The sequence below is a fragment of the Agelaius phoeniceus genome, chromosome 27 (genome assembly GCF_051311805.1).
Source record: "Agelaius phoeniceus isolate bAgePho1 chromosome 27, bAgePho1.hap1, whole genome shotgun sequence".
NCBI lineage: Eukaryota > Metazoa > Chordata > Aves > Passeriformes > Icteridae > Agelaius > Agelaius phoeniceus.
In genome coordinates this window covers 5,390,258-5,409,308 of record NC_135291.1, presented here as the reverse complement: position 1 = coordinate 5,409,308, position 19,051 = coordinate 5,390,258, and the positions used below count along the sequence as shown (strand labels likewise).

The window sequence follows — 19,051 nt, the reverse complement described above, 5'->3', positions numbered from 1 at the left end:
CTATCCCCCATGAGACGATCTACATTGGATGATCCTCAGTGAGCGTTGTTGGGCAGAGCCCTGGTGATCCATGGTCCTGGTGATCCATGTTGGGAAGACACCTGGCTTGGAGGCTCCACATCTTCCTGGTTCCCTGTGGGCAGCTAGATAAACCCAGCAGCAGGAACATCCATTGGGACACAGACCTACAATGGGAATTCCTTGGGGAGGGCAGATTTGTTGACTTTCAACCCCATAAAATCTTTTGCATTCAATCCTATCTTCTAGTGACATCAGGGAGTACTGAATGGTGTTGAAGATATATTCGGAGTGGACTATATGATGCTTGCATCTCCAGTCTGTTCTGTTTATGCTGAATAATAAGTTTTGTATCTTTAAGACTTGTCCTGAGAGTGAAGAGGGAGAGAAGAAATGCAGAGTTTGTTTTCAGAAACTGCACTCACTCCTCCACATTGCTGCTCCTGCACTGTGTTGTCTGCGGATGGACAGACAGCAGGACAGAGCTCTCCTTTGCTTTTACTTAGTTTTAGCTAGCTGAGGCAAAGTAGTTCCCTACTGTGGGGTTTTTTCCCTTTTCTTTGGACCTGCTTAAACCTGCTCTGGCCTGAACACCAGAAGAGCACGGGCAGCTCACACCTGTGGCCCACCAGGCCGGGCCTGGGCCGCGGCATTTCCAGCGCCAGAGGGACTGATAAGGGACTGAGTGAGCTGAGCTACAGCCCACAGAGGGACCTTGTGAGTTTGTCTCTCTTTTAGAGCAGCAAGAGGTTTTATTGTTTAATATTGTTTAGGTTTTATTGTGTAATAAACAGTTTTTTCCACTTTTCTTCAAAGAGGTATTTTATTTTTCCTGAACCAGTTGGGGGACACATGGACATGGAGGGGGACATAGCCATTCATGGGGATGTGGGTGGACACAGGCATGGATGGAGATGTGGGGAACAATGACAGGGATGGAAACATGGTGGGGAGACAGCCGTGGGTGAGGACATGGTGGGACATGGGCAGTGACATGTGGGGACATGGCCATGGCTAGTGCCATGGGGGGAACTTGCAGGGGATGTAGGGGATGCTGGGTTTGAGGGAGTTGAGGGTTCCTGGGAGGGATTTGGGGCTTGCTGAGGCCTTTGGGGACCCCAGGCCAAGTGGCTCTGGCTGTGCTGGGAGACCCTGGGGGAGGTTCTGGGGCAGTTGCTCAAGGACCCCCTGAACTGGAGCCCCAGCCGGGCATTGGGCTCCTGGAAGGGGATGAACATCCTTGTCCCCAGGAAGAAAATCCCAGCACCCCCAGGGTGTCAGGGGCAACTGAGAGGCCACAACAGGAGGGGAAAGCCAGACAGAGTTGTCACACTCTTAAACTACACCCCAAAAGTCCCAAAACTGAGGGATTGCTCCCAGGAAAAAGCAGCCAGGAGATGCATGAATTGAGGGAAAGGGGGGATGTGACCCCCCAGACTGAGCAGGGGGGACCTGCATCCCCCAAAACCAAATAGGGACGAGAGGCGGAGCTGAAGGCACGATGGGAAAGGGGTGGGAGTGCAGGGAAAAAGAGGATTCAGAGTGGGAGAGGGATGGGATCCCCAGATTGAGTTGGGAGGGGTCCTTGGGTTGGGGGAACAATAGGAGAGGGGAGGGAAAGTTGGGGATGGGATAGGAAAAGGGTGGTTCCGTGGGGATCCCACTGTGTCCCCATCACTTGATCCCTGGAGTGATTCCCTGGGGCTCTGGAGGGGAATGGATCTGCACTGGGTGGATTCCCAAGCCCTCTGCCCATCCCTGGGGGGCTCATGGGATGTTCCCTGGTTCCTTCCACCCAAATGCTGCAGCCATGGGAGAGAGAAGGGTGTGAAAGGAGGATCTGGATTGGGCACGGAGGAGGAGCAATAGGAAGAGGAGGGAGAGAAGAAGCGGAGGATGGGAAAAGGAAGAGCAGGAAGAAGAATAGAAAGAGGAGGAGCCGCAGCAGAACCACGCTGTTTTCCCACTCGCCCGCTGAGTCTGCAGCTCCCCTGGCCCTGGCAGCATCTATCCCCCCAGATCTCACAGGTGAGTGGGGAGGGGGAACTCACCCCAAATCCATTGGAGGATCTCTAGGAGGGTTTGTTTCAGGGGAGGGGATGTTTGGATCTTGCAGGGCCCCAAGGGTGAGACACAGATGCCCCTTTGGAGAACTGTGGAAAGTTCCTGTGGCAAACTGTCTGTACTGGCTGGGGCAGTGGTACCAGCTGGGGGGGACATTGGTATTGGGACTCTGATTGGCATCAGAGTGGGGAGAGCAATGAAGGCCAATCCTGGAGCTGGGGGATCCTGTCAGCCTGGAGGGGTGGGGGAGGCTGGAGATGAACAGGGTCTGGGCCCATCCAACTGTGAACAGGGTGGTTACTTTTTGAGCTGGACTTGGGAAGCAGGATCAAGGGCCTCACCTGTTGTTTTTCCCCCAAGCCAGGATTTGTCAATCCCAATCTTTGTCTGGATGGAGCTGGAGGAGGCTGCGAGGAAAAGGAAGATGGCCTGGGACACTGAGGCAGGCAAGGAGGAAGTCACTGCCCCTTTCTCCTTCTCCTCTGTTTCATGTCTCAGCCCAACATTTCCTCTGGCTGCAGGACAACCCCGCTACCAATGCCGTCCTGCCAAGGATGAACTGGGGGGATCTCCTTCCCCTTCCCTCTGGCACAGAGGCAAATCCCATCCTGTCCTTGTCCACAGCTCCTTCCCCTTCTCATTCTGTCCTTCTTCCTTCCTCATTCCTTCCTCTCCTTTTCTTTCCTTTCCTTCCCCAGGCACTGAGCTGCAGATGGAGACCAGGGAGAGCAAATCCCTGCTGCAGAACCTCATGGGAGAGGCCGTTTTGAGCAGCTCCATGGCATGGGAATCCAATGGGGAGGATAAGCCCTGGAGATCCCACACAAGGAGGGGTTGCAAACCCAGCCCTGGGAGCTGTGAGGAGGAAAGATGCCCCCTGTGTCCAGAAGGCAGCCAGAGATTCATTCAGAACTCAGAGGTGGTGGAGACAACTCATGGCTGGCAGAAACCCCACAAGTGCTTAGAATGTGGGAAGGGCTTCAGCTGGAGCTCTGGAGCTCATATGTGATCTGGCTCCAGGTGATCCACATGGGGAAACGGCCCTACAAGTGTGGGGAGTGTGGGAAGGGCTTTGGGTGGAGCTCCAACCTCATCAATCACTGCAAGATCCACACTGGGGAGAGAACCTATGAGTGTCCCGAGTGTAGGAAGTGGTTTCTGAGCAGCTCCAATCTCATTGTAATGAGTCAAGGGGTCAGCTGGAAATGTATTTACGATAATTGAAAACTGTGGATGAGTCAAGGGGCCAGCTGGGAGTATAACTGAGATAGTAGAAGATTGCATATTTTAGTTAAGATTTTAAAATTAGTTAAGAAGGTATGTTAGCTAAGCAAAAATCACATAGGTTAGTGAAAGAGTAACAAATATATTAGAAAGTAAAGCTCGGAGTGACAGGGATAGATGTAGCAATTGTGGAGGAGCAGAGACCATAGAAATATCTTGCCTTAAGAATAATCAGTTTGGAGTGGCTTGGACCATGACCAGCAGATCAAAAAATCCTGCAAACTCGCCATGGGTGAAGAGTTTACCATGAGGAAGAGAGCTTTCTTCTTCACATACGCCCACTCCCTTATTTCAAAATCCCACAGACCCAATTAAGGCAGTGCAATTGCGCAGTCATATTAGGTATTCAGCTGACTATAATACAAAGTGGGTGGATAATGATTCTGTATTATGCATCCCTAGAAACTGCAAAACCTTTTCTGTATAAATAGAGAGCAGGAGTCTGCAACTCCTTGCACATCCATTTGGAAATGATTCCTTATGTGTCCAGCACTGTGATAAAACACCCTTCTTTTCAACTTTAATTAGTTGAAGAGTTGTCTGTCTGTGCTTCAGTACATCAGCAGATTCACACAGAGGAGAGGCCCTTCCACTGCCCCGACTGCGGGAAGGGCTTCAGGCGCAACTCCACCCTCGTCACCCACAGGCACATCCACACTGGGGAGAGGCCCAATGAGTGTCCTGTGTGTGGGAAGAGATTCTCCAGAAGCTCTCACTTGGTCCAACACAAATGGAGGCACCATTAAGGGAAGCCCTGCCAGTGTCCCCCATCCCGGTGTCACCCCCTTTTTTCTGCCCTCAGAGCTCCTGAGCCAGTGGCAGCTGCAGCCCCTTCCCGTGGCCTTGCACCTGACTGGGACCTCCTGTGATTGCGCAGGGAGGATTGGGGTGTGACCTGGCAGGGAGGGTGGGATCCAGGGAACACTGGGTGCTGTGGGTCTGCCCAGCAACTGGTGACTCATCAGAACTGCTCTCTCTGATTGGCTGATTCTTGTTCATCACATTCTCTGATTGGCTGTGGAGAGGCCTGGGAGTTGAGTGCAGGAATGGGAGTGATCCCGCCCAGAGCACCAGCATTGGCAAAATAGAGCCAGCCTGGGCACAGGGAGTGAATTTATTACCAACCAAATCACATCAGGACAAAGAGAAGGGAAAGGAATCTCTCCAACATCTTCCCCCCACCTAGGGGGGTTAATGACGATGGAGAGACGGGACATCCGATTTCAGATCAGAAGCCAATTTTATTGAGTATGCCAGGTTGTATGGTAGTTGTACTACCATACTTGTATGGTAGTTTTATAGGGCTCAATTTTTTCTAACAATTTCCCTTGGTTACACATTCTTCAGGACATCAGGTCACCTGGTAACGTCACAAAGTCTCACAACATGTTTCTTGATCACTTCTTGCCCAGAGAACCTTTATCTGTGTCTGTCTTTCCCACAGTTTCCACTCAATCAGGCCTCAGATATCAGGCCCCTTTATCAGTTCTACTGTTCTCTCTGTTTTATTCCCATCCCTCCCCCTATCCGTTCAAACAAAAATACACTCTTAAATGACTTGTCTATTAATTTTTTCTCACACTGTAAATACAAGGAATAACCATAACAATACATAATACAATGCCTAATACATAGAAGCCTATTTTAACTAAATTTTTTATCCATCCACCAAGTCTCCAATCCCCCAGAAGTTTTCCTAGCCCTGTAAACCCTGATACCACTGGGTAATCTTAACCATTTTCCCAAGGACATAAGTCTGTTAGAGGTTAAACAGGCGCTGGTGTGGTGGTGAGGTCCTATTCACAAGGGTTCTCCGCCAATGTTGGTGTTCAAGGTGAATCTTCAGGTGATGCACTCAAAGATTCTTAAAAACGGCTTCACATTCTTTGCTGGAATCCACTCAGGACCGTTCTCTGTGGAGACACAAGCAAAACCTCTACCCCAGGTGGCCTAAGGATAAGGCCCCAATATCTTACCAGATTCTGGATCCTTCACTAATGCAGGGGTTTCTTTCCTTTTGTTGCAATTGTGAATCATGATTAAAATGTCGAACAATTGGTGGGTTGGGGTCCATCAAAGAACAATTCAAAAAGTTGATCGCATAAAGGGCTTTCTGCAGTCTCTTGGCAGGGTTCCATCTCTGACCCCCCTTTCTGTTGTATCAAGAGATGTTTGAGGGAGCCATGAGCCTGTGACAGATTGGCCTGTTGGGGAATGAGGAATACCTGTTTTGTGCATAATTCCCCAGAAGGCAAAAGAGTTAGCAACTCGATGGGAAATATAAATTGGGCCATTGCCTGTCTTCACTTCAGATGTATACCAAGAATGGCAAAAGCAGCAGTGAAGTGTCTAGAGACATCGTAAGCTGTTTTCCCTGAATGGGCAGATGCAAAAAGAGCACCAGAAAAGGTATCAATAGAGGAATGAATGTATTTTAAATGACCAAATTCACAAAAATGGGTAATGTCTGATGCCAGACTTTAAGGCTCTGAAGCCCTCTGGGATTAATACTTCCTGCAATAGAGAGAAAAGAACACCTTTGGCAATCAGGACAAACAGCAATAATTCTTGAAGCTTGGGCTTTACTAATGCCAAAGTGCCAAATCTAAGTGACACCATTTTGGTGAAAAAACAAATGGATCAATTTAGGCTGTTCTATCTTATTAGGCAGAACAGATTGTTGTACAGGCATTGTTAAAAGGCCAGCTTGCCTGTTCCCTTCAGCTAAAAATCTGGGACGGTCTGTATGTGAACAAATATGCATAACAAAGTAAGGAAATGTTCAATTTTCTAAGGAAAAAACAAGGAGCTGCAACCAATAAAATTGTTGTGAATTTTCAACTCTTTCTAAACTGATGCTTTGGCTCTCATCACTATTCCTGCAACATAAGCTGAATCTGTAAGCAGATTAAAAAGAACAGAAAATTTTTGAAAAGCTCTGACAACAGCAGCAAGTTCAACAATTGGGGGGGACCACTCAGATATGGATAAATCTGCTCTCCATTAGACCCACTAGAAGAGGGGTCTCTCCATACTACCACAGATTTCTGAGAGTGACCAGAACCATCTGTGAATACTGTTAAGGCTTGAAGTGGAACCTCACTCCTCTTGGGTTACTCTGTCAATTGAAAAAAAAAAAAAAAGCTTAAAAAAAGCTTTTAAAAGCTGTTAAAACAACTCATGTTTTGGAGGATGTATTGAGATTTGTCCACTGAATTCAGGAAAGGCCATCTGAAGAGCCTTGATCCCTGAACTATCCAATTCAAATAAAAGGTGGTTAAAGGTAGGAAAAGAGTGGAAAATTCCCCTCCTGCAAGAGAAACGAGTCTCTGTCAGGCCTTAACAACCAGTTGGGCCATCATTTCATGTTGGGTACTGATGGTTTTAGTCATTTGATGTGGTAAATAAATCCATTCAGTGATAAACAAAGAGTCTGGTGCATTGGGGTCCCATTGAAACATCAAGGCATGGGGCTGTTTTGCTGGATGCAAGATTATTAAAAAGAAAAGCAGCTCAGGTGCCCAGTGTGCAGCTTGTAGGTTTATTATGACATCAGTTGGGCATTGCAGCGCCTGCTGAACTTGAAATGTAAGTTGTCTAGGTGATAAAAGGTCTGAATCTCCTTTTAATCATTCAAACAAAGGACTTTTAGCTTTGTATTTGAATTCCCTAACAAGGAGTGCACCCAGTTGATTGTTCCCAAACATTTTTGTGCATCATGTAAGGTGCAAATATTTGTCTGAATTTGAAGAGCTTGGGGAGAAATTGAAGAGACTCCAATGCACCACCCCAAACACCTCCACGAAGGATGTTTTTGTACCTTTTGGGAGCTATGCAAAGCCCTGCCTGAGTTACAGCTTTGGTGACAAGGGCTAACTAAGGCTTCCTCCATGACTTCCTGTTGTTCAGCTGTTACAAAAATATCATCCATAGAATGGTGCAAAAGAACATTAGGCATTTGTTGATGAACAGAATGAACAGAGGACCTAGCAATATACCACTGGCAAACAGTACAGCTGTTTTTCATGCCCTTAGGTAAAACTATCCAGTGATATTGCTCTAAGGGTGCCTGCATGTTTGTGCTTGGAACTGAAAAGGAAAATTTAGGACCATCATCAGGATGTAAAGGAATATCAAAAAACCAATCTTTTAAATCAGTAACAGTCAAGTGCCAATTTTTGGGAATCATGGTAGGAGATGGGAGACCTGGCTGTAAGGCCTCTGTGTCTTCCATAGCTGCATTATTTTTCAAAGATCATGGAGTAAGCACCATTTGCCAGTTTGTTTTTTGATAACAAAAATGTGAGAATTCCAAGGACGGTTAGAAAGGACAAAATGCTCTTTCTGGATTTGTTGTTGGAGCAACTCTGTTAATACAAAAAGTTTTTGCAATGGTAGGGGCCATTGATCCACCCAAACCATTTTCCCTGTTTTCCAGGTTAGTTTTAAAGTGTTGCTCTCCAACGGTCCCCTTTAAAAAGCTGATTGAATCCTAAAGCCCCATTGGGAGAGAACATCCCCCACCACGGTACCATTGGTACTGGTAATACAAACAGTATGATTGAGGCACGGTGTCCCTCGGGCCCTTTGATCTGTATCCAGCTGCGGCTGCTTCCTCCAATGCCTGAAAGTGCCTGGAGCACTTTAGCAAGGGACCACTGTGAGGGCCATTTGTCTTGAGAGATACTAACTTCAAACCCTGTGTCTATGAGGCTGTCAAGTGTTATCTTTTGCCCTTTTAATGTCAGGGTACACCAGCATGTGGGGTATTGTTCTAGTATAGGTTGTACCCAACATATTTGGGGTGTTCCAGTAGACCCAAATCCCCTATTTCATATTACGTCTGTAAAAGGTATGCTCATGGTTTGGGGAAATAAAATCAGTTGAGCTATTCAAGTTCTTTGGGGAACAGTGAAAGGCAGTTGGAGTGTCCAGGCCATGATCATAATCTCATTAGCAGAGTCTATAACCCCAAGGAGAACAAAAAGTCCCATCAAGGAGATGGATGACTAACCTAAAAACAATGCATGCCTGGATGGTCCTAAAACTCCTGTGGGAAGCAAATGAACTGATGACTTAAGTAACATTAATGTGATGGAGGTTGCCAACCCAGACAGATTTATCTGTCAACCATATCAAGGCTACACCTGGACATTCATTCCCTGCATCACAGTGGCCCCTATTAAAAATACGTATTTTGACACCCCATTGAGATAAACAATGTCATCCCCACAAACTTTGAGGAGCATTGGCAACATAGGGTCTGATGTTAACTTGTTGGCCATCAGGATGTTTCACATTAATTACATTGGCTGACAAACCACCTGTTGTAGCACCACCCAACCCCAGAAGTCCAAAACTTGCATGAGTGAGAGGCCACAATTGAGGCCAGCAAAGTCACAAGAGTATTGTGACATCTGCTCCAGTGTCAATCAAGCCTGTTACTGATATGGTTCCTGGATGACATCCACTGGCAGTGAGGATGCATGTCTTTTCTGGACGGTTCTCCGTAACTTTCTCAGCCCAGAACACTTGAGGTATCCCTGTTGATCCAAAACTTCCTGTGCCGCGACTTTGGTCCACTGTATTCAGAACAGAACTCACAAAAGTTTGACTTCGGTCCACTGTATTCAGAACAGAACTCACAAAAACTCAAAAAATTTGAGCAATGCAAGTTCCTTTCTGAATAGTGACAGGAGGGTCATCAATGGATACCATAGCATGAATCTGTCCTAAATAATCAGCATCAATAAGTCCTAGATGCACATGAATACCTTTTAATTGTAGTACTTGATCTTCCCATCAAAAACGCACTCAATCCCTGTCCTATTCAACCATAGGCATCGAGGGGCACTTTGCACATTTCTTTTGTCAGAATGGTTACTGTGTCAGCGGTGGGTATATCAATCCCACCGACAGACCCACTTGTTGCCCCTGAGTATTGTTCACAAATGTTTAGCTTTGCAGTGCTGGGGAGGCCCATATTTGCTGCTGTGGTTCTTGGGGTATTTGTTTTCCCACATGCCCCTTTGCGCTCCTCTTCCTGTTTCCCTGCAACAGCTGACCATTTGCACGATATTTACTCCTGCATTGTTTAGCATAGTGCCCAAATTTAGCACAATTGCACACAACATTGCTGCTTGCATTTGATTTAGATGTTATTTTCTGGGCGTTACACTGTGCCATTACTTGCCCTTGCTGTCCACAATTATAGCATTTCGATCAAGGTCTTAGAATTGCAGCAAGAGCTGCTATTTTATGCTCTACTGAACCAACTTTTGAGCAAGGAGTGATCATTTCAGGCAATGTGGGTTCTCCAGGTAAAGTGTCAATAATCTTTCTGCAGCCTGAGTTTGCATTTTCTTTAGCCAAATGTATACAGAATTTGTGTCGCAAAGATTCATCATCTACCTGTTTTTCAATGGCTGCAGCAAGCTCTTCCACAAATTGCAAAAATGGTTCTCTCATCTCTTGTTGTATAGTATCATATCTCTGTTTTGGAGCTGCCATTTCCATTGATTTAATTAAAGCACTCGTGCCAATTTGCTGAGCTTGTGCCAAAATTGAAGGATCCCACCTTGCCTGTGAATCTGGGCTAGCAAAAGGCCCAGTGCCCAGTAGGGCATCAACACCCACAGCATGATGAGGGTCGTGTTGAGGCAACTGCATATTTGTTACAGCTGTGCGCTCAGCCACTTGCCTCCAAGTTTCTTGAAATACACCGTATTGTACTGGCTGGAATGAAATAGTAGCAAGATGCATGATGTCATAAGGTGCAAGCATATCTGCATTAATTACACATATTAATTGCATTACCTCTGAGGAATTAATGCCATACTGAGCCACTTTGGATTGGAAATCTTGCACAACCTTCCAGGCAAAGACGTGATGACTGTCATCCTGCCCTGTTCCAGGAGCTGCTTTAAAACCTGGAAAAGCCATAGATAGGGTTATCACAGGCAACATTTGCATTAGCACTGTTCTCCTGAGGTACTCTTGGAGCACCTAATCTTTCTATCATGTCCCAATTCTTTTCTTCAGCTGCTTTCTTCCTAACAAATTCCCAAAACTCCTGAGTGTCCAGGTTTAGAGCAAATTTGGGAGAGAATCCCCCAAAGGAGCTCCAGTAGGAAAGTAGATCCAATCTGCTCTTCTCCCCCCAACTGGTCTGGGAGAAAATACCTCCTTGGAGAAAGGTGGAAAAAACCTGTCTATTAAACAATAAAACCTTAACAATATCAAACAATAAAATCTCTTGCCACTCCAAAAGAGATGACAAACTGAGAAAGTCCCTCCCCGGGTTGTGGCTCAGCTCACTCTGTCTCTGATCAGTCCCTCTGGTGCTGGAAATGTTGCAGGCCAGGCCCGGCCTGGTGGGCCACAGATGCAGCTGCCCGTGCTCCCCTGGGTGTTCAGTCCAGAGCAGGTTTCAAGAGCTCCAAGGAAAAGGGAAAAAAACAAAAGTCCCCACAGTAGGGAACTTCTTTGCCTCAGCTAGCTAAAACTAACTAAAAGCAAAAGAGAGCTCTGTCCCACTGTCTGTCCATCCGCAGACAACAACAGTCCAGGGGCAGAAATGTGGAGGAGTGAGTACGGTGTCTGAAAAAAACCTGCTGCTTCTTCTCTCCCGCTGCTTCACTCTCTGGAACACTCTTAAAGGTGCAAAACTTATTATTCAACATAATATAAGGTGTAAAACTTATTATTCAGCATAATTGGGGATAAAAGCATCATATAGTCAACCCAGGACACTGAGGCTGTCAAGGAAGCCCAGTTACTTGACGTGGGGGCAAAGTCCATGGGGCAGTAGGGCTACAGCTATTAGAAGGTGAACTGTCAATAGTTCCCTGCCCCAACTTAGATGTTACTGCGGGAGACTCATCACTTGATTCGCCGTCGCTGTCACTGTCAGGTAACGGAGGATACGACCTTGCAGATTGTTCATGCAGCTCAGAGGGGAGCGAAGGGGCAGATGGCTGGGCTAGAGCAGAGGGAAGCAGGGGGGCAGAAGACTGGGTTTCTCTCTCTGCTAAAGACATTTCAGCTACCTGGTGCAGTGGTGTGGTGTATACAGGCACCATCAGGAGCTGCTGCGCAGCTGTGACATAAAGAGGTTTAGGAGTCTGAGAAGGAGATACTATGGCAGTTTTCCCAGAAGCTTTGGCAGCTGTCCCAGAAGCTTTGGCATCCAGCCCAGAAGCTCTGGCAGCTTTCCTGGAAGCTTTGGTAGCCTGCCTGGTAACTTGCATGGCACCTGCACCTTCTTCAAGGATAGATTCACCAAGTTCCCCATCAGAGGCCCCCTCTGCCTCATCCCCCTTGTCAATTTCTGTTATCAACACTGATTCTTCATCTGCGTCCTGCTCTGTTTCTTCTCGCTCTGTTTTCCATTCCTTTAATGCCTCAAAAAGCGATCCCCAGGTAACAGCTAGATCAACAACAGTTTTATCTCCCACTCAGATGACTTCCCACAGTCTGTCCCCGACTTTTTCCCATGCTTTAACACTAAATGCTGTGTCAGGATCAGTGCCAAAATCCTGTGATTTAGCTCACAGCAATATACTACGAAGGGCATAGTCTGAAGTATTAATTCCCTTATGTCTTAACAAAACTTTCCATGTAGCCAAAACAGTCTCTTCTTCATTAGATAAATTATTTCCCATTATTACTAGTTGGTGGCTCACCTACTTCCAGGTGTCTTGATAGGAGAAAATCAGGTCTGGGCTTCCCTGTGGCTTCCACCCGCCATTCTCAGCTGCACCAATGCTGCCTCCCCCACTACGTCCCAGTGAGTCATGGCTGCCAGTCTCTAGGAGCCCATATGGGTTCAGATCAAGTATGTTCTTAAGGGTGTTGAATCACATTGGGGTTACCAGATGTCGCTTTCAAGGCAGTCATGAAACAAGGCAGAGACCACAAGCAGTCTCAGATGGCAACTCTTTATTATCGAACATGGCTGACCTTTTATACACTTTCTAATTGTTTATATTTCTTCTACCCTAACTATTGGCCACCATAAATCAACATAACATCATTGGTAATAAGTTACAGTGACTTCAACTGACTTTCTAAAAATACTTCATCCAGCTGCAAAGTTCTCTTCTTATCTTTCTTCAATTCCTTACTTTTCTTGGTCTCCTTAGTTACAGCCTTGGAGAGAGCTCCTTATCAACTTCTTGCTTGTTTCCTTTCTTCTCACTCCTTTAGCTAACAGGCCTGCTGTTGGCCCCTTCCACACAAAGGCATTTGCTATACCAGCCCCCACAGTAAGGTTCATTACTAACGGTTGCCCTATGCTGAAGGTACACAGGTGGTTACATGCCTCTATCATTTACAGTAGGATGGGCTCCTCCTTAGACAAGGACTTCAGAAGTTTTTTACAATTCTCATTAGCATTTTCAGCAGCTAATTTTGAAAGCAACACCTCTCTGGCAATGTCATTCTCAATTTGTCTTTTAAGAGCTTGTTTCAAGCAGCCATTGAATTGCATATAAGGCTCTGCCAGTCCTTGCTTTGCATAAGTAAATACTTTTTGGGGGGCTCACAGCATCAGGAACCTTTAAAACTGTGCTATGCACAGCTTCAGTAATACCCTCAAGGGCCTCACTAGGAATGTGGGTTTGCCCAACAGGGTCTGAGTGGCTTCCTTCTCCGGCCAGGTGGTCAATCATGAGGGCTGCAATATTCAGGTTTGCATGTCCCACAAATTTCACAAACAAAGCTTCTAACCCCTTTTTCCACTGAGCGTCTGTGGAGGCCGGTGGGCCTACAGAACAAAGGCCATTATAGGCCTTTGGACAGACAGACAGACCCCAAGTTGGAGAAATCTCCCCTGTTCAGGGCAATTGAGCAGACCCTCTTCCAGGATGCTTTGTTGTATATGCAAATGTACCCAGTTCTACCTCCCTGGTTGGACTGTTGGCCTCTCCCTCCCTTTTTCCTTATATTTATGTCCTTGAATGTTCTCCCTTCCCTGCTTATCCATTGGCCCCATATTGCCTCAGTGTCCCACCCTCTTTACCCTATTGGTTGCCACCCCTTGTCTCTCCTCTGTACTGCCCTGAGCCCTCAGCCCATTGGCCCTGATGCTCTGCTCCACCCCCCCTTGTCCCCTGTATTTAAACCCGCACCCTCCACTGTTCTTTTTGTCTTTGTCCCTGAACTCCTTTGTGCGTAGCTGGAATAAACCTCCTTCTCTGGCGTCCGTACAAAGACCCTTCCCATTTCTTTGTCGTTGGTGATTCTACAAGAGAAGTGTGTGCTGCAGTGATTGTGTGTGTGTGTGTGTGTGTGTGTGTGTGTGTGTGCCTGTGCCACCGAGTGGCTTCATTACTGGAGACACTTCTGGAAGGTCACGGCTCCGCTGCCTCTCGCTCCACCACCAATGGGTTTGTGGCTTGTGACAGCTGGCAGCCTGAACAGGGACCTGTTCGGAGCATTCCTGGAGGTGTCTTCAGTAGCTTTTTGGCTACTGAAGTTAAGCCATGTTCGGAGCAGCCAATTCCCAGAGGAGACTCCTAAGTTTTATTGGGGGAATCGCACAGGCGACCAGCAACCTTCTTGAGGCGAGAAGATTGGTTGAAGCTGACGGACAACCTGGAGAGGTTTTGTTGACCCACTGTCATGTGAGTACTATATTTGGGGGTCACCCTTTTTTGTCTTTCCTTTGCCTTCTTTTCCTCTTGGATGTTGGGAGAAAGTGTGGGGATGGGAGCCAAACTGATCCACCCACACAGGGAAGTTTATACCCAAGTTAGAGGAATCCTTGTTGGAGAAAATTTTCATTTTTCAAAGGGAGATTTAAAATGTTTTATTAATTGATTGTTTAAGTATTTTCCTGATGTTACGAGGGAATTCATTCTAATGAGTTCTGGGACCATATAGGGAAAAGGTTCTATGTTCTTTGAGTTAAAGGGGATCTTTCAGTGGGGAAATTTTATCCTTTGACCTTATTGTTACGTCTGTAGAAAATGCGGGGAAACATTCGGGCCTCCAGTTTAACACCCCTTCTCCCTGTTCCTCCCCTCGCATCCCTAAACCCTCTTCCCTGCCTCAGGGAGGATCGGGAGATGGATCCTGCCAGCAGGCGCAGGGTTGCTGCCATCACCCTGACATCTCCCAGTGTCCTCTGTCCCCTCTCCAGGGCAGCACTGGCCATGCTGCCTTGGGCTCTCTCCTAACCCTCTTACCAATGCCCACATACCCAGTTCTACTACCCCCAGTTGTTCTCCCAGATGGTGCCAGGAATGTGGCCAGCCCCGCCATCTTGTCTTCTCCCTCTCCAAGTTTTTCTGCCCTTTCTCCACAAAATGGTGCTGACCCCACAAAGGCAATGGCCATTTTGTCACCTCCCTGTTCTGCCAAAAATGATGCCTCTGACCCTCCTCCCACTTTCGCTATTCCTGTAATCGCGCCCTGCCCCTCCCTTCTGTGTCAGGAAGTGTGTCCATGTTGGGACTTCCCCTCTCTATTGGGAATCCCTCCCCATTGTGCACACCCCATCCCTACACCCTCCTCTCTTGACTCCTCTCCTGATGGTCCCTCCCATTCCCATTCCCACAACACTGGAGTCAGAAGTGGTGATGACAGCGACCAGAAGGAGCCCATATTGGCTTCCACAGCTGCCCACAAACAGGCAGATTCTGGCTGCCCCAAGAGGCTCCATGCAGTCATCAAGTGCCCTCCATCCTCCTCGGAGGATGAAAATAGGGATTCTGCAGACCCGGATTCCAGTCCTGAGTCTGAGGATCACTGGGCCATGCTGCAGAGGGAAGCCACTGGGAGGGCTCAGAGCTCACCAAAAAGATTGTGGGCTTGCAAATTATATGTAAACACAGCAGAAGGGTGACTGCAATCAATTCCTGGGAGCCGATCCCCTATGGAGAATTGAAGGAGCTCTGCAAAGTGGCTAAGGAATATGGTTGGGGGTTGCATTTCTTAAAAAACTTTCTGGAAGCCACCTTCTCTGACCGTGTCTTGGTCGTGCATGAAAATAAAAATATCATGAATTGCCTACTCTCCCCGTGTCACAATCCATCCTTACGAACGGGTTTTGTGATTGTTTGTGGATTTGATCTCAGCGTGCAAAAAACCGACACGGCACAGGGGGGTTTGCAGTGATAATCAAAGCAAATGCACCTTTATTGAATACCCAAATGCATTGGGGAGGAATTGGGGAAAAAAGGGAAAAATAAGGAAAAGAGGGAGGAAGAGAAAGGAAGGTATATAGCTACCAAACATAGAACAGCCAAGTCCTTTGATGTCCAGCCAATGGAGTTCACCAGGTCACATCTGGGGAGATCTTGAAATCTCTCGCTAACTCAGAGGTTTTTTTTATGATAACTCTATTGAAAATTGTGAGGGAGGGGGGGAAACAGATACAATAAAGAATAGATGTAACAGGTAGTCCATGTTCTCAGCAGTAAACGAGAGCCATTGTCTTCTTGGTCCAGCGGTCACAACCTGCAGGCAAACATCTCGCTTTGGTCAGCTTGCCTCCCCCACACACCTGCCCCGGGCTGGGGGTTTCAGTGCCAGTCCTTGGAAGGAGCAGAGGGGCCTTTTCACATGGGGGTTTCATGTCTCGGTCTTTGATGGAGAGGCTCCTTACATCTCAGTCTGTCTGTCACGGTGGTTGTAAAACAGGTGAGGGTCTTCTGTGGGGGGATCACCCAAGACTCAGGAGAAGTCCAGCCAGGCTAAGAGGTGGGACAGCTTCCAAGGCTATTGCTGCAAAAAGGCAAGATGCCCCCTTCTTCTTTCATTGGGCTCAGTGTAGCATACAGCAAACAACACCTGTGAACAATAGCTTAGCACTGTGCTCAGGTCTCGGAGCCGTTGGCACGTAACTTTCTCCAACAGGGCCAGAAACTTCAGACAAGAGTCTTTTCTTCAGTGGTCCCCAATGACGATCGTGAGGCAGATGAGAGAAACTTTGGACAGAGTCTCACACCCCGGTCGAGTACATGCTGTGGGAGAGGCAGTAAAAAAGGCATCTCAAATCACTGGAGGACACATATTCAAAAGATGCCAACAAACCAAATTTAACCCTTGAATAAATGGCAAGAGAAGGTGACTTCCAGAAGCCACAAGACCAAGCAAAGGACTTACAAGAAGCTGCACTCAGTGGCATCACCACTGCTGCAAAGACATCCCTGCTCCTCACTCTCGATGACACCCTACATACACAGAGCTTCACTAACATTAAACAAGGGCAAGTGAAATTTTCATGAAATTTGTAGACAGACTTAAAGTTGCACTTGAGTGACAAATAGAAAGCCCAGAGGCCAAGAAGGAAGTGCTAAATAAAATGGCCTTGGCAAAGGCAAACAATGAGTGCAAAACAATATTAAGACCCAGAACCTACAATCAACCAGATGGACGAGTCCTGCACCAAATTATCTTCCACTGAACACACCGTGGCAAGGGCAATCTCTAAGGGAGAGGGCCTTTTTAACATCCCAAGACGCTGCAAAATGTTTTAATTGTGGGGAACTGGGCCTTTTTTTGAAGGACTGTCCAGAATACAAAATGCCTAAAGACCAGCAGCCACCAAAGAGGTGCCATTCATCACACTGTATGCATTGCAACAGATATTCTAACAACTGTTCTCAGTTTTGTTATCACCAGTAACCTCACCACCACCAGCACCATTATCAGCCAAAAAACTTCCAACAGACTGCAGGGTGGCCCCGTGTGAAGACAGCAAATGGAAAGCTGTTTCACTGTACCCTCCCCACTACTCTGGAGGTCCAATACATGGGAAATTCCCGTGGAGCTCTTCATACTCCGAACAACAGACCAGAGTGACCAAGGCTTTCCAGCATGTTCAGGTCAGGACGTGACACCAACTGGTGAGTGCTTTGTCTATACAATTTGATGACTCTGCTTTCTATCGTATTCCCACCAGAAAATATGGACCCCTAGAGGGCCTGAGGGATGTGCTGGTAATAGGTAATGTATTCATGGACCAAATGAAATACATATTATAGTGGAAGTACAAACTGTTGGGCCAAGTGACGAAATCACAGTGACTTTCTGCTGCACAAAACCACCACACTTCCTGCACAGAGAGACTGTGATCGCCCAAGCCTTTTTATTGCCATTAAGCATAGACAATATCCCAGAGCACCCAATGGCATTCTGGGTTGAAATCATGGGCCAAGACAAGCCCCTTATAAAGTGCAGTCAGTTGAATAAAGGTAATAACATCCACCTACAAGGGATGGTGGACACAGGGGCCAACGTTACTATCATTACACAACCTCAATGGCCCCTGAACCAGGAGCTGACTCCTGTCACTGGAGTCATCTCAGTGATTGGAGGAGCCGCCATCTCCATGAGGAGTGAGCATACTATCACAATAGAGGGACTGGAGGGCCAAACTGCCACCATCAGGCCATTTGTAGTCAGGGCACCCACCACCCTGTGGGCCAGGGACCTGTTGTCCCAGTGGGGAGCTTGACTTGATATTCCACCTCTGTCCCGGGATTTCTATTTGGGGCCACTGCAGAGTGCACCACCCCACAATCACCTGGAAGACTGACACCCCACCGTGGGTGGATCAGTGGCCCCTCTCAACAGAGAAATTACATACCCTCGAGCTTCTTGTGGAGGAGCAGCTCTCCAAGGGACACATTGTACCTACCAACAGCCCTTGGAACTCCCCTGTCTTTGTTCTCAAAACACCTGGCAAGGACTGGTGGACGCTCCTCCATGACCTTTGTAAAATTAACGAAGTCATTGCAGTCTGGGCTCTCTCCCTTCATGCTTCCCCATGATTGGAGACTGGTGGTCATAGATATCAAAGGCCACTTTTTAGACATCCCTCTCTATCCTCGAGATGCTCCCAGATTTGCTTTTTCCATCCCCTCCCTGAACAGGCACATCTGAAGCGGTACCACTGGCAAGTCCCCCCACAAAGTGAGAAAAACTCACCCTCTGTGCCAGTGGTACATGGCCAATGTCCTATCTCCCACCCAAAGGACCTTCCCAGATGCCATCATACTACATTAGATGGGTGACATTCCATCCTGGTTTGAAAAGACAGGTGTCTGCTAAGGAAGGCAGGAGCTTCCTGTGAAATGGAAAATGTAATCTCCCTCCCTCTGAATTATTATAATTTTGAAATTAAAAAGCTCTCAAGCAAAGATATGGGAATAAGAATAACAGTTCTTTGCTAGGAAAACTAAAAATACAAATGCAATAGTACAAACAAAAAACCCCACTGGCAGAGTCAGAATATGACCTGACACCCTGTGGGTCAGTGTCGTTATAGGGTATGACACAGTATAAAAGTACACGACTCCATCAAATGGGTGCAAGAGAGAAATTTATTAAACCAACGTAGCTTTTATAGTTCTTCCAGATATTTACACCCATCTAACACATATACAATACCCATTGGCCATAAAAGAGAAACAAAGTGCCTCGTAGGTGACCAGGGAGCCACATCACTCTGGGAGCCAGCCAGAGTCCATATCTCCCAACTTTCTCTCCTTCCTCTGGTCTCCATGGTAATGACCTTGGTTTTCCTTCAGGAGAGATATGGGGCTTCTCCTTATCTTCAGGAGACCTTGCTAGCTCACAAGGACAGCACAGAATGTCTTTCCCAAAGGTCAGGATGGTGGTAGCAGTCCAATTAAATGGAGGCTGCAGTGCTCCTGGAGTGACAGATGGGGTTTTG

At 47.1% G+C, this 19,051-nt stretch overlaps 1 protein-coding gene and 1 long non-coding RNA gene across 2 annotated transcripts in view; both read left to right on the top strand.

Moving 5' to 3' along the window:
- The window catches only part of LOC143695915 (uncharacterized), a 243,196-nt gene that overhangs the window by 168,179 nt on the left and 55,966 nt on the right, over positions 1 to 19,051 (top strand).
- Positions 2,055 to 6,207, top strand: LOC143695983 (uncharacterized). The gene is made up of 2 exons (XR_013185452.1): positions 2,055 to 2,528; positions 2,781 to 6,207. It is a non-coding gene; the product is annotated as an uncharacterized LOC143695983 (long non-coding RNA).